This window comes from Equus quagga, chromosome 13 (assembly GCF_021613505.1).
Source record: "Equus quagga isolate Etosha38 chromosome 13, UCLA_HA_Equagga_1.0, whole genome shotgun sequence".
Taxonomy (NCBI): Eukaryota; Metazoa; Chordata; class Mammalia; order Perissodactyla; family Equidae; genus Equus; species Equus quagga.
The window spans coordinates 39,687,180-39,702,681 of NC_060279.1; positions in this window are offsets into that span (position 1 = coordinate 39,687,180).

Consider the following 15,502-nt stretch of genomic DNA (forward strand, 5'->3'; position numbering starts at 1 on the left):
AAAAAATATATACATTGTTATTGGTATAGGAATGTAATTGAGTTTTAAAATACTTAATTTTTTTTTTTTTTTGCTGGAAAAGATTCATCCTGAGTTAACATCTATTGCCAATCTTCCTGTGTCTCTTTTTTTCTCCCCCTCCTCAAGTCCCCACTACATAGTTGCATATTCTAGTTCTAGGTCCTTCTAGTTCTTCTATGTGAGCCACCGCCCCAACATGGCTACTAACAGATGAGCAGTGAGGCTCTGTGCCCGGGAACTGGACCCAGGCTGCTGAAGTGGAGTGTGCCAAACTTTAACCACAAGGCCATCAGGGCTGGCTCTAAAATTTTTAATTGTGGTAAAAAATATGACATAAAACTTACCATCTTAACCATTTTTAAGTACACAGTTCAGTAGTGCTAAGTATATTCACATTGTTGGACAACAGATCTCTAGAACTTTTTTGTCTTGCAAAACTGAAAATCTGTACCCATTAAACAAGAACTTCCCATTTTCTCCTCCTCCTAGTTTTTGGCAACCATTATTCCACTTTTTGTTTCTAGGAATTTGACTACTTTAGACGTCTCATATAGGTGGAACCATACAGTGTTGCCTCTTGTGACTGGCTTATTTCACTTCGTCATGTCCTCAAGGTTCATTCATATTATAGCATGTGACAGGATTTCTTTCCTTTTTGTAATTGTTTTGTATTGATTTTATATTTAGAAACTTTGCTAAACTCTCTTATTATTTCTAATAATTTAGATTCTCTTGGGTTTTCTACAGAGCCAATTATTTCAGTCTGCAGATAATCTACTTTTTGCTTTTTCCTTTTTAATCCTTATGACTTTTATTTATTTTTCTTGCCCATTGTACTGGTGAAGACCTCTAGTACCTTGTTAAATAGAAGTGATAGTGGCACTCCTGTTTTGTTTCTGATCTTTTTTTTTTTTTTTTTTTAAAGATTGGCACCTGGGCTAACAACTGTTGCCAATCTTATTTTTTTTCATGCTTTATCTCCCCATTTCATCTGTGTTTTAAAATTTATTCATAGAAAGTTACTCATTTATATTATAGTCTTATTATCTATATATGTGAAGCATTTCTAGTTATGCTCCCTAATTTTTTGGTTCCTAATGTTAATTTGTGCCTTGCCTTTCTTTTTATTTTCCTTGAATAATATTGTCCGAGGATTGTCTTTTTTTCTTCTAGTTTTTCTGAGAAACCAAATTTGGCTTTATTAATTCTTTCTATTATATATTTGTTTCCTAGTTCATTAAATTCTGCTCTTGCTTTTATTTTCTTCCTTCAATATTGTTTGGGTTTATTTTGAGATGACTCATTTGTTTTTAAACTTCTGTCTTTTCTAATATATGAATTTAAGGCTATACACTTTCCTCTAAGTACTGTTTTAGCCACACTGCATGAGTATTTATATTGTTATATTGATGTATATAAAAATATAATTTAATTGTTCAGTTCTAAGCCTTTTCTTATTTCCATTATGATTTCCTTTCTTCACATGAGTAATTTTTAGAAGTCTATATTATAATTTTCAAACATATGTCTTTTTCCTAGATATCCATTTGTTATTGATTTTTAACTTATTTGCATTGTGGTCAGTTAACAGGGGATTTATGACATCAATCCTATGAAATATGTTGAAAGATGTCTTCTCTGCTTTGCTCTAGCATGAGGTCAATTCATAAAAGTTGTGTAGGTGTGTCAGAAGAACGTGTATTCTGTGGATCTCTGTTTTCTTTTTTCATGTTGAGGCTTTTTTGTCTGCTTGTTTTCTCAGTTACTGAAAGAAGTCTGTTCAAATATCTCACTGAGGCCGTGAATTTATTAATTTCTTTTTGTAATTCTGTTAATATTTGTTTATATAGTTGAGGCTATAGTATTACATGCAAACAAGGTCATAATTATTATATCTTTGGGAAATTTTGTATTAATGTGTGGTGACTATTTTCATCTCTAATAGTGCTCTTTGCATGTTATATTATATTTTATATTAATCAGCTTTTGTTTGGTTAATATTTGGCATGTGTTTTTTGGTATTTTTTTGGTTAATATTTGGCATGTATTTTGGCATATAATATGGCATATATTTTTCGTTTTTCTATTGTCAACTTTTCGTTATCCTTTTGCTTTGGATATATCTTTTGTAAACAGCAAATATGGCCTTAAAAAATCTGATCTGATGATCTTTATTTTTTAACTGGAACTTTTGGTTCATTGAGATATATTGAAATTACTGATACCTTTGTTTTTATTCCTATCATCTTATTTCATGCTTTCTATTTTTCCACTTTTTTTTTTAAAGATTGGCACCTGATTTAACAACTGTTGCCAATCTTCTTTTTTTTCCTGCTTTTTCTCCCCAAATCCCCCCAGTACATAGTTGGATACTTTAGTTGTGGGTCCTTCTAGTTGTGGCATGTGGGATGCCACCTCAACGTGGCCTGATGAGTGGTGCCATGTCTGCACTCAGGATCCAAACCGGTGAAACCCTGGGCCGCAGAAGTGGAGCTCAATTTCATCAAGTTTAGCAAATAGCCTTAAGGCAAAAGCCAGCTTCAAAGCTCCTCTCATTTTCCTGGATTCCTATTTTTATTTAGATTTAGCCTCTGAATATTTACTAAATTCTTTGTTCACTGATACAATTTAAAAAGGGGTTTCAAATTTTATGCAGCATTTGAGTTGTTTCTAGTTGGCCAGAGTATGTATTGCCATTATTTATTCTTTCATTCAGCAGGTATGTGCTCAGAGAGGGCCTGTGTGCCAGGACCTGTCTTCACTGTCTTAGTTGTCTTGGAGGAAATCCACTCTCTGCCCTGAGGGGGTTCCCTGTCCACAGCGAGGCCGAGGAAGTCCTTTCAGTTTAGTTAGATACTTGGCTTCAATAAATAGATTTCATAGCTGCAATAAGATATCTCACAGAAATACAAAACACAACTCCCTAGCCCCGGAGTGAGGCTGAGGCTCTGAAGAACTGCAGTGCACCAGAGTTAGATGAGATGTTAGATGTGCTCTAGTACAGTGTGTTAAAGCTGTGTTCCCTGGAGGTACTCCATGCAGGGCTGCTGAGAACAGTCAAATAATTTGTGTCCTGCACAAAAGCCCTGGCAGGGGACTCAGTGGGGGCTGAAATTCAGCCCGTGCTCAGCTGTCCAAGCTGCCACCTTGGTGCCTGGCTGCATCTGTCTGGAAGATGAGACGCTTTTCTCGTTTGCATGAAGGCAGCGTACAGTTTAGCAGGCCCAGAGACGTCATGCAGTGTAGGGGAGGAAGAACTATTCCTTTCCCCTCCAGGTCCTTCTGGCTGCTCTAAGAATTAAATTCACATGAGACAGAACAACAGGAGAAAATCCAACCAGGCTTTATAACCTGTATACATGGGAGAAACCCAGGAAAACTGAGTAACTCACCAAAAGGGCCAAAGCCTCCACCTTAAATACTGTCTTTAGCTAAAGACAAAGGAGGATGTTGGGGGTAGTGGTTTGGGGCTTCAAAGGGGAGGGAGGCAATTCACATGGAGATGGAAAAGCAAATGTTTGGTAAACAAAAGTTGACCCTGCCTTGTAAAGACAATGAGAGGTGGAGAAGACTTTGATCAAATGGCCCTTGCTGGGTTCCTCCATGTCTATCACACCTGGTTTATGTCATACTATAATTATCTTATGGTATTAACTCCTTCCTGGAACGGGCTTTCTATCTGAAATTCTTTTAGGCAGTTAGGGGGAAGGTCAAAGTTTCTTCCCAAATCTTTTTTTTTTTTTGGTGAGGAAGATTGATCCTGAGCTAACATCTGTTGCCAATCTTCCTCTTTTTGCTTGAGGAGTGTCCCTGAGCTCACAGCTATGCCAATCTTCCTCTTTTTCGTGAATCTTTTTTTTTTTAAAAGATTTTATTTTTCGTTTTTCTCCCCAAACCCTCCAGGACATAGTTGTGGGTCCTTCTAGTTGTGGCATGTGGGACGCCACCGCAGCGTGGCTCCATGAGTGGTGCCATGTCCACGCCCAGGATCCAAACCAGTGAAACCCTAGACCACTGCAGCAGAGCATGTGAACTTAACCACTCGGCCATGGGGCAGGCCCCACTAAATCTTTTGTTCTCAAAAATAATCAAGGCAAAGAGACATATTTTGGGGTGGCAAAATCTGATCCCCACAGTAGCCAAGGGAGTAAGGGGGAAGCCTGATAAACAGGCTCTGGGACTTCTTCCTAGTTTCTAACAAGGAAACTCTCAGTTTTGCGTATTATATGAATGGTTTCTTCCTAAAAATTCGTTAAAAAAAAACCGACATAAGGTTTTTGATACTTTTTTCTTTTTTGAAAATCAGTAATATGATCCTTCTCACCCCTGACTCCCCTTAGTTCTGCAGAGGAAGTGGTAGAATTTCGAAGAGGGAAAGTTATTTGGTGGCTTAATTTGGCCAGGATCACATATTCAGACAAAGGCCACTGGATATAGGATACTGTGCAAGCTGGCCTATTCACCTCCAGGAGCAGAGTCTGGCTGTGGGTGAGAGTTGGTGAGTAGAACAGTCTGGCCTGGCAGGGAGCTGGGGAGGCACAGGTATCGGGCTGGAGATGCAGCTCGGGGCGGTGTGGAGGGCCAGGGAAAAGGGGGGCCCCGGACATTGTCCTGTAGGCTAGTGGCTTCCTTCCTAACTTGTCAACTGAATGCTTCTTTTCATATAATTATTTTTCACAATGTAGATACTTCCCCCCCCCGCCCAGATTACATCAATAAACATGGTCATTGTAAAAAAATGGGAAAATATTTAAAAATGTAAAGGAAAAAAAACTCATCTGAAATCCCATCTTGATGAAATAACCATTGGTTTGATTACATCCTTTTATACATCTCTTTTTAAATATATAATTTTACACATATGGGATCATATAATAGATGCTGATTTATTGGTGATACATCCGAAATTTGTTTTTTTATTTTTTATTGTGGTAAAAAAATGCATAACATAAAATTTACCATGTTAACCGTTTTTAAGTGTGCAGTTCAGTGGTGTTAAGTACAGTCACGTTGTTGTGCAATGAATCTCCAGAACTCTTTTCATCCTGCAAAACAGAAACTCTGTACCCAACAGACAACAACTCCCCACTCTGCCTCCACTTAGACCCTGGCAACCACTGCTCGACTTTCTGTCTCTATGGCTTTGACTACTGCAGGTACCTCATAGAAGCAGAATCGTACACTATTTATCTTTTTGTGACTGGCTTATTTCACTTAGCATAATGTCCTCAAGTTTCATCCATGTAGCAGCATGTGCTAGAATTTCTTTCCTTTTTAAGGGAGTATTATCTTTTAAAGTATTATTTTTTGAAGTTTTTTCTTTTTACTTGCTTTCTTCTCTATCTCTCTTGTTTTTCCCCTGTAATTGCCCCCATAAAAAGGATTCTCATACCAATTCCAGTGTGTGGAGTGGGGAGGTTTCCCCAGGCCACCAAACAATTCTTGGACATCTGCCGGATGTCCTACAATTCAACTCAATTCTGACACTATCTGCCTGGAGATAGCATCAGATTCCATGGGTTAAGAGCTCAGTACCATAGGACTGGCCTCCCCCAACTTCAGGTGCCGGTCACAAGCCAGGTCGTCACCTGTGCTTCTGACCAACTGTCTATAGATCAGAGGTTGGAACCTCCGATTGAACGTTCCAACTCAGGATGCCAGCTGCAAATCTGGATTGTCATTTGTACTTCTGAGCAACTGGCTATAAATCAGAGGTTGCCACAACCCCCTTCCTGGGTTCCGTTAATTTACTAGAGTGGCTCACTGGACTCTGGAAACCCAATTACTCACTAGATTACTGATTTATTACAAAAGATATTAAAGGATATGAATCAACAGCCAGATAAAGAGATACACAGGGTGAGGTCCTGAACAAAGGAGCTTCTGCCCTAACGGAGTTTGGGGCCATGGTACGTGGGAGCATACTAGTTCACCAACCTGGAAGCTCTCTGAATCCCCTCCTTTGGGTTTTTATGGAGGCTCCATTACATAGGCACGATTGATTAAATCATTGGCCACTGATGATTGATTCAACCTCTAGTTCCCTTCCCCTCCCTGGAAATCTTCAGTCTCACCCCTCTATGCCTGGTCGGTTCCCCTGGCAACCAGCCCCCATCCTGCGGTGCTTTCGAAAAATCATCTCATTGACATAAACTCAGTTGTGCTGGAAAGGGCCTTGTTATAAATAATAAGATACCCATTTCACCTTTATGGCTCTGAAGCATTTTTCAGGAACAGAGGACAAGAGACCAAATATTATAACAAAAGATGGTCCCGTTGCTCTTATCACTCAGGAAATTCTAAGGATTTTGGGAGCTGTGAGCCAGGAACCAAGGATGAAGACCAAGTATGATACTGGTCAACACAAGGTTGACATAAGGAAAGCCATATTGTAGAAAAGAGACCATATTGTAACTTTGAATGACTTCCGATTAACTAACCCAGACATGCTCTGTAGCTTTTATGGACCCTCCCAGCAGCTATAAGTTGACAACCTTGTTCTTTTGAGTTCCTCAGGAACGTGATGGCCCCAGGCAGAGAGTCTGTGCTGCTGGCCATCATCACGACAACTGAAAGATCAGGGTATCGGTTGTTGCTCTGCTCTCTGATGCATATCCAGTAAAACAAAAGAGTATCAGGAACTGAGACCAGACGTCTGGCCCCACCTGGGGGTCAGATGGAGGCCCCACTGGGATTAGGTCTATTTTTCAGGGACTGTTAAAATTTGGGTTGTCTATTCTTCTTATCCTTCTGGTCAGACACTTGATTATAAAATATGCTTTTTAGATGTTGAGTAAGATACAAAATTCTAATAATACAAAAACATCAACATGAAGCTGGGAACAAGAGAATATTTCCACGGGTCGGCCCTGAGGCCGAGTGGTTAAGTTCGAGTTCTCTGCTACAGTGGCCCAGGGTTTTGCTGGTTCGGATCCTGGGCGCGGACATGGCATCACTCATCAGGCCACGTTGAGGCGGCGTACCATGTGCCACAACTAGAGGGACCCACAACTAGGATGTACAACTATGTGCTGGGGGGATTTGGGGAGAAAAAGCAGAAAGAAAAAAAAAGAAAAAAAAGATTGGCAACAGTTGTTAGCTCAGGTGCCAATCTTTAAAAAAAAAAAAAAAAAAAGAGAGACTATTTCCAAAGGAATGTTAAACAGTTTCATTCCTCTAACCCAGATCTATGCCCTAATTCAGCAAGAAGTAGCTAGGTTGGTCCTCGCCCCGAATCCCTCAAGAATGAGAAATACCAAAGAATAAGAGGGATTGAAACCAGCAGAGAGTTAGCCATTGATGATTAAGTAGCTAGGACAAATGGTTTTTTTTTCCTTTTTGCAATTAATCATTATAGCTTTACTTGTTTTAACCCACCCATTGTTAACTGCACTGTTTAGGCAATATGCTGACTCCTACTAGGTTCCTATGGATAACATCTCCCTGGAGCCTGAGTCACCAGGGTAATGGATGTTTGAGCTGTTTTTCAGGAATTAGAACCCCTTTGTCCACTCCAGGCCGGTTGAGATCACCAACTCATCAACTGGGGCTGTGCAGATGTCAGATAAGCGGCCTTTTGACGTCAAGAGGCTAAAAACTCCACCCTCAGATCATGCTAATGCTGCCATTTTGTGAACATGGTTCCTATGAAGAAGCATGAAGTCTGACTACGCTTGCACAGATCATCAATTACCTCACCTCTCCTCACCTCTCCTCACCTCCAATCACCTACCCCCCACTTTTCAGACCACCTTGCCCCCCATCCCATAAATATCCCTGAGTCCCTATTTTTGGGAAAGTGGATTTGAGACTCATGCTCTGGCTTCCTCGCATGGCTGCCTTGTGATTAAACTCTGTCTCTGCTGCAGTCTCATGGTCTTGGTGTTTGGCTTTCTGGGCGGTGGGCAAAAACGAACCTGGTTTGGTAACAAGTATATGTGAGAAATACATTTTGTTCATCTGAATGACCAAACAGATATATTTCTTATAAATCACAATATCACACCCTTCTTCTCTTTCACTATTGGGTTTTCAATATTTATCTTTATTAATGTTATCCTGAATGCACACCTGAGGTGTTCTGGACAGAGACAGATTTCTCATTAATTTCCTTACAGTAAATAATCAATGTGTCAGGGTTGCCTTGGCCCACGTCTTACCTTGGGCCAGGTCCTATTCAAGGACCAAACATCCAAAGGTGAGAACAAGGAAAAATGATTTTCCTCTTCTTATAAAGGGGAAGAAGGTCTCCTTCCGAAAGGGTCTGTCCTCCTGGAAGCTGTCCTCCTCTCCTTCTGAAAGAGTCTCCTTGCAAGTGTCCTGGGCCTGAATCCTAGCCCCACCCTTTGGAATGCAAATAAAATGTATCCAGGAACCAGACAGCCCTACAGCCTCCGGTCCCTGGTTCTAGAGATGTCTCTACACATCATACATCCCTTTTCAAGTTAAACAGCTAGAGAGATAGGCTTTAGGTCTTCCAGTCACCTCAGGGCTTAACCTAGGGACCTGCTCCAGTTGGTGAGCATTTCATCTTCTCTCTGGGAGAGAAGTTTTATTATCCTCTTGGATAAGCATTAACTACACAAATGGCTACAAACCTAATTCTCAGGGTTTGTGAAGAGTCCCGGGGGCCCAGTCTTCTACTGCAGCACTGAGAAATTCACCACAATTTTATTTCCCCACAGTCAAACCAACGGCAATATACTAGAATGCATTCTTCCGTAGCTCTCTTTGTGGTTGTCACTACGTATAAATATAATTCCATGTAAGATGAAACGTAAGAGATGTTTTTGTACAACGTAATTTGGATTATAAAAGTGGGATCGTGATGTATTTTTGTCTCATTTTATTTTTTATCCATTTAACATATGTCATGAAAACCCCTTCAACTCAACTGGTAGAGATCTAAATCCTCCTTTTTTTTTTTTTTTTTAAAGATTTTATTTTTTCCTTTTTCTCCCCAAAGCCGCCCAGTACATAGTTGTATATTCTTCGTTGTGGGTCCTTCTAGTTGTGGCTGAATCCTCCTTTTTAATGGCTGTATATTATTCCACAATATGGAAGCACCACAGTTTATTTGACAATTTTCTATTCCCTAGTAATGGGTAATTACCACTCCAATTTTTTCACTATAAAAAATAATAATCTTGACGAACAAACATTTGTGCATACAGACCCTTAAGGACTGATGCATTTATTTCTACAGAACAGATTCCCAGGAGTGAAACTGCTAGGTTGAAGGGTGTATGCATATTTAATTTGAATAGCTATTGCTATATTACTTTCCAATACAGCAATAACAATTCACACTTCCCATTAGTAGTAAATGAGAGCAGCCTTTCCTGGCATCCTGGACAGCCTTAGGCGGTATCATTTTGAAAAGTTTTGGCCAGTCTGATAGGATCCAGTGCATTTTGAACTACAAGAGCTCTAGTGGATCCTCAGAAGTGGCTTAGAGACTTTCTCATGGTGGGGTGGTGGCTCAGATGAGGGGTCTCCTGGTCCCCTGCCCTGTTTGAGCGTGAGGTCTATATTTTTCATATATCAACCTCCCCCATAAGGCTTTAAGAAAGAGTTTCTTGGGATAAAGGAATGTTTGAAAGCCCTGTCTCTAAGCTACATGGTGTGAGGTGGGTATTGAAGATTCTGGATACGATGGTGCCTCTGTGAAAGCCTGGATTTCAAAGAGACCTGGAACCTGGGGATAGGGAACTTGGAGGGGAGGCAGAACGCCCCACCAGGAAGCTGGCGCCCCAAGCAGGTGGAATAACGAGGATCTGACCTGGAGCACAGCGGGGTGGCAGGAAGAGGGCAGGCACGGGCCCAAAGATGAACATGCAGCATTCATTGGATGTGGGGGAGGGGAGTGAAGTGGGGAGAGTCTAGGATGTCCCAGGCTGGCACCCCAGTGGCAGGCGGCCTATGAATGTACTCCTGGAGATAGCACTCCAGTGTTCCTGGCCCTTGGGATTTAAAAAGGGACCTAGTCCAAATGGTGAGCAGGGTCAGATCCAGAGGAGCCTGAAGAGGGAGCAGAGTGAGGGGAGGTGTTTTGTGCTCCCCCTTATAGGCGGTGCCTGGGGGGCAGTGAGTCGGGGTGGGGCCGACTGTAGCGGTTCTTGCTGCACAAGAGAAGAGTGTGGCAGGGAACACCTCAGTGAACCACTGGCCATTGCTGAACGGAATGTCAAGCTGATCCCTCTTTCCTGTCCTCTGAGTGCCCGACTTCCTGGCCTCTGTCCTCCCAGCTGCCACGGAAGAGCAACCCAGTCCACTGTCCAAAGAAAGAAAGAAAGATTGGGAGGGTACCGAGGCACCCTTTTCCCACCTCTCCTCAGGAAGATCAGAGTCACAGCGTCAGGAGGCCCTCCTCTTGCCTCCAGGCTCTCTTTCCATCAATAGACCTCTCTGGTTCCTCCTCCCACAGTTCTTCAAGCCTCCAAGCTTTAAAGTTGCCCCATTCCTCACTTGGGACACTCCATTGCTCTCCTTATATAAGAATTCCCAGCCTTTAATCCCTTGGCACTTTGAGTGCTAATGGAACTTTCCTGTGCCAGGTTTGCTAGCTCTGCAGGGTTCCCAGGGTGGGTAGGGGGAGGGGCGGAGTCTAGATCCAGGAGTGGGGATGCTGATGAGGGCTCCGATCCTGGGTCTTTCTCTTCAGTATCCGAAGGCTGGGACTGATTTCCTCACAAATTACCTAGAAGAACTTCCACAGGCCTGAGGAGCTTTTGCCTCTCTGGGCCCTATTCTCCATAGAAAAATATTAAAAAATATATTTTGTGACTGCATTGGTATAAAGACAAATGTAAACCAAGATGGATTCATTACTACATATTCATTATTATTATATTCAGATTTCTTGTGCTTTTAAAAGAAATAAAAATGAAAACACTTCCAGGCCCTTGGCATAGTGCCTCCTGTACCTTACGGGTGCCCCCACCTCGAGGCCAGCACCTTACCCAGGGAGTATTCTCTTTACAAGAAAAAAATAGCTTAGTCTGTCTGTCTTTCCTTTTTTTTTTTTAAATACAGCTTTATTGAGGAATTGAAAACAGGATCTCGTAGAAATATCTGCATCTCCACGTTCATTGCAGTATTACTCCTAATTGCCAAGATATGGAAACAACCAAAGCGTCTGTCAATGGACGAATGGATAAACAAGATGTGGTATATATACAATGGAATACTATTCAACCCTGAGAAAGAAAGAGATCCTGCCATTTGTGACAACTTGGATGAAACTTGTGGGCATTATGCTAAGTGAAATAAGTCAGACAAAGACAAATACTATATGATACTTATATGTGTAATCTAAAAAAGCCAGATTCAGAGAAACAGAGAATAGAGTGGCGGTTACCAGGGGTTGAGGGGTGGGGGAAATGGGGAGATATTGGTCAAAGAGTACAAACTTCCAGCTATAAGATTAACAAGTTTGGGAATCTAATATACAGCATGGAGATTGTATTTTATAATACCGTACTACATACCTGAATGTTACTAAGAGAGTAGATCTTAAATATTCTCACCACAAAAAAGAAATGGCAACTATGTGATGGGATGGAGGTAGGAGGTAATATTACGGTGGTAATCATTCTGCAGTACATCACAGTATCAAATCAACACAGTGTACACCTTGAACTTACACAATGTTATGTGTCAATTATATCTCAGTACAACTGGGGAAAAAACAAACAAACAAAAGCTTTATTGAGATATAATTCACATATCATAAAATTGACCCTTTTAAAGTGCACAATCCAGTGGGATTTCTTAGGGAGCTTAAGACAACAGAGATTTATTCCTTCACGGTTCTGTGGGTCACAAGTCTGAAATCCAGGTGTTGGCGGCCACACTCCCTCCAAAGGCTCTGGGGAGAATTGGTTCTTTGTCTCTTTCAGTGTCTGGTGGCCACTGGTATTGCTGACTTGTGGCTGCACTGCTCCAGTCTCTGCCTCTGTGGTGGCACTGCCTCCTCTTTTGTGTGTCAAATCTCTCCCTGCCTCACTCCTTTTTTCTCCACTTTAAAAAATTGCAGTAAAATACACATAACATAAAATTAACAATCTGAACCATTTTAAGTGCTCAGTTCGGTGGTATTAAGTACATTCATGCTGTTGTGTAGCCATCACCACCATCCGTCTCCAGAGCTCTTTTCATCTTATAAAACTGAAGCTCTGTACCCATTAAACAATAACTCCCCTTTCCCCTACTTCCACAGCCTGTGGCAACCACTATTCTACTTTCTGTCTCTATGAATTTGGTTATTCTAAGTGCTTCCTATAAGTGGACTCATACAGCATTTGTCTTTTCATGAGTGGCTTATTTCATTTAGCATAATGTCCTCAAGTTTCCTCCATGTGGTAGCACTTGTCAGAATTTATTTCCTTTTTAAGGCTGAATAATATTCCATTATATGAATATACCACATTTTGCTTATCCATTCCTCTGTCGATGGACACTTGGGTTGCTTCCACGTTTTAGCTATTGTGAATAATGCTGCAATGAACATGGGTGTGCAAATATCTCTTTAAGACTCTGCTTTCAATTCTTCATTCTCCCAGGTGCAGCAGAGGGAGCTCCTCTCCACCACTCCTCTTGGTGTCCAGGGGTGCCCTTTAGTTGTAGAGTTTAAGGGTGCTAAGGAAAGCTGTTCGTCTAGTGTGTGTGTGTATGGTTGTCTGTGTTAGAGTGACAGTTGTCACTGGCCAGGCGTTGCTCACTGGGCGGTCAGCTGGTGGGGTGCTTGGGGCAGAGAAGGAAGTTCCCTCTCACAGGAAGACTTGAACAAGGACTAGTTGGGACCTTGGGTGCCGATGGTGTGAAGACTGAAGGGTCAGAGGGCAAGGGCTAAGTTCCACTCCATCTCTCAGGAGCTTGCCAAGGTGCTTTGCACAGTTCCTTCTCTCAGTCCTGTCACCCAGCACCCCCTGGACAATGAATGGCTGAATCTCTGAAAATTCCTCCAGTTCTGCTCCCCATTTCCTCCCCACTTCAGACTCCCCTTTCCTTCTCCGTCCTTTCCTGGCGCCCCGCCCCAGGCTCTCTCCCATCACCTTCGTCCCTCCACATCAGAAAGCCTGTTCTAACTGTAGCTTAAACTCATAGTTACAGGAAAACCAGTCGAGTTGGGAAGGCTCATTCTCAGTGATTGCTATATGGGAGAAAATGTCAATACCTCTATTTTGGTATTTGTTTCACACATTTTTAAAATATGGAGGTGAATACCTCTATTTGATGTAAAAGTTTTCAGAATTTATAGCATTAAAAACACTGGAATTATGTACTAAATGTATTTAAAAAAATTATAAACTACAAAACATCAAATTAAACATAAAAATTTCAAATATAAATATTAAACATATATTATTATTCTAACCTAAATTAGTAGATAGAATTAATAAAATATTATTCAAAAACTAAACTAAATACTATATAGAATTAAAGAAAATTTAATTCACTTTGAAAAAATGAAAGGGAAATGATATCTTTGTGGAGGAAGAAGGAATTTTCCTGTACCCTTCTGGATTCTTCTGGCTGATCTAAGAATTAAATTGACATGAGACAGATTAACAGGAGAAAATCAAGTTGAATTGGGTACATAGGGGAGCCCTACATACATGAGAGAGTCAGAGACCCTACATACGTGAGAGGTTCAGAGACAAAAAGGTAAAATGAAGTATATAAGCCACCTGAGCTAAGGAACGAGATAGGGGTCTGAGGCTTCAGAGGAAAGGAAGGTAATTCACAAGATGATAAGAAGAACAGATGTTCAGTAAACAGAGGTTTGCCCTGACATACAGATAGGTCATAAAAATGTACTTCTGGTCATAACTCTTATTATAGGCAAGGCCCTAATTTAAATTCTTTAAAGGAGAGGTAAAAGTTCCTCAAGTCCGCAGGGTCTTCATTACCTTTAGCTCAAAATGTTCCACATGCCAAAGTGACGCATCCGGGGGAGGCCTGTTCTGAACCCCCTCAGTCCCACTGTTGAAACTTCATGAGAAGTTTCACATTCTACAAGTGGGGTTGGTGGATTGCTCCATCTCACTGAACCAGTCTCTCAGTTTAGGGGGGCGTTTAGTCCAATGAAACACTTGTGTCCAATTTCAGGAGGCAGTGATGCAGGTGGGCTCCCAACATGAGGCCTGTGGTGCAAGCAATGAGGTATTTAATAAGAAGCATTTCTATGGAAACAACAGAAAAACAATGGTTAGTGATTGGAGCAGACTATAATCCCAGTTTCTGCATTCTGAAGGCAGTCAGTTGAGGAGAGTTCTAGATGTCTGGTTCCAAGCATTTTCAGATGAAATGAGGGCAAACAAGAGCAATCTGACAGATTTTCCTAGTTTTCAGTTTGAGTGTCTCTGATGATCTTTCTGAGTGGCCCATGAAGCAACAGGTATGGAGATTGTCCATATGCAAGCCATTGTGATGATTTCTCTGAAATTTATGTCAAGTTGTTGGGCTTCAGTTTTCAGGGCTTCAAGAAAAAGAGCAGGGGCCAGCCTGGTGGTGCAGTGGTTAAGTTCGCACGCTCCACTTTGACGACCTGAGGTTTGCTGGTTCGGATCCCGGGTGCAGACCTATGCACAGCTTGTTGAGCCATGCTGTGGCAGGCATCCCACATATAAAGTTGAGGAAGGTGGGCATGGATGTTAGCTCAGGGCCACTCTTCCTCAACAACAACAAAAATTAATTAAACAAAAAGAAAGAAAAAGAAAAAGGGCAGATGTAGTTCTCAATGATTCCAAGTCCAAAGGTGAGAGAAAATTGGATATGTTAGTTTGGAAGGTTGTAGCCAAGACTGGAAGAAGGGAGAAGAATTCAGGATCCAGTCCAGTTAGCAGATTGTAAACAAAACCTTGAAAGACAATGACCAGCATTAGAATCTAATATCCACAAAGATGTTTTTATTGAAACATAATTCTTCTCTCTAAAATCACATCCATTTCTATCAAAGATCATCACAGTGAAATTAATTTGTATGTAAAATGTCTGGTCTCAAGAAACTTGGTCTATATTCTTTTTCTATTTTGTTTTTTAGGAAGATTAGCCCTGAGCTAACATCTGCTGCCCATCCTCCTCTTTTTTTTTTTTTTTTTTTTGCTGAGGAAGACTGGCCCTGAGCTAACATCCATGCCCATCTTCCTCTATTTTCTATGTGGGACTCCTGCCACAGCATGGCTTGCCAAGCAGTGCCATGTCCGCACCTGGGATCTGAACCAGCAAACCCCAGGCCGCCAAAGTGGAATGTGCGCACTTAACTGCTGTGCCACCAAGCTTGCCCCTGTTATTTTCTTAAGTGCAGCAAGAATAGTGATTGATTACATAGGATCATTTAAATCTGCTTTGCTAGAATCTTTCACAAGGAATTTCCAGATTGAACTTTTAAAGGCCTCTTGAGGCCAGGAAACCAAGCCAAGGACTTCCCATCAGACTTGCCTGCCATACCTATAGATTTGGGTGAGTTCTTCTCTTC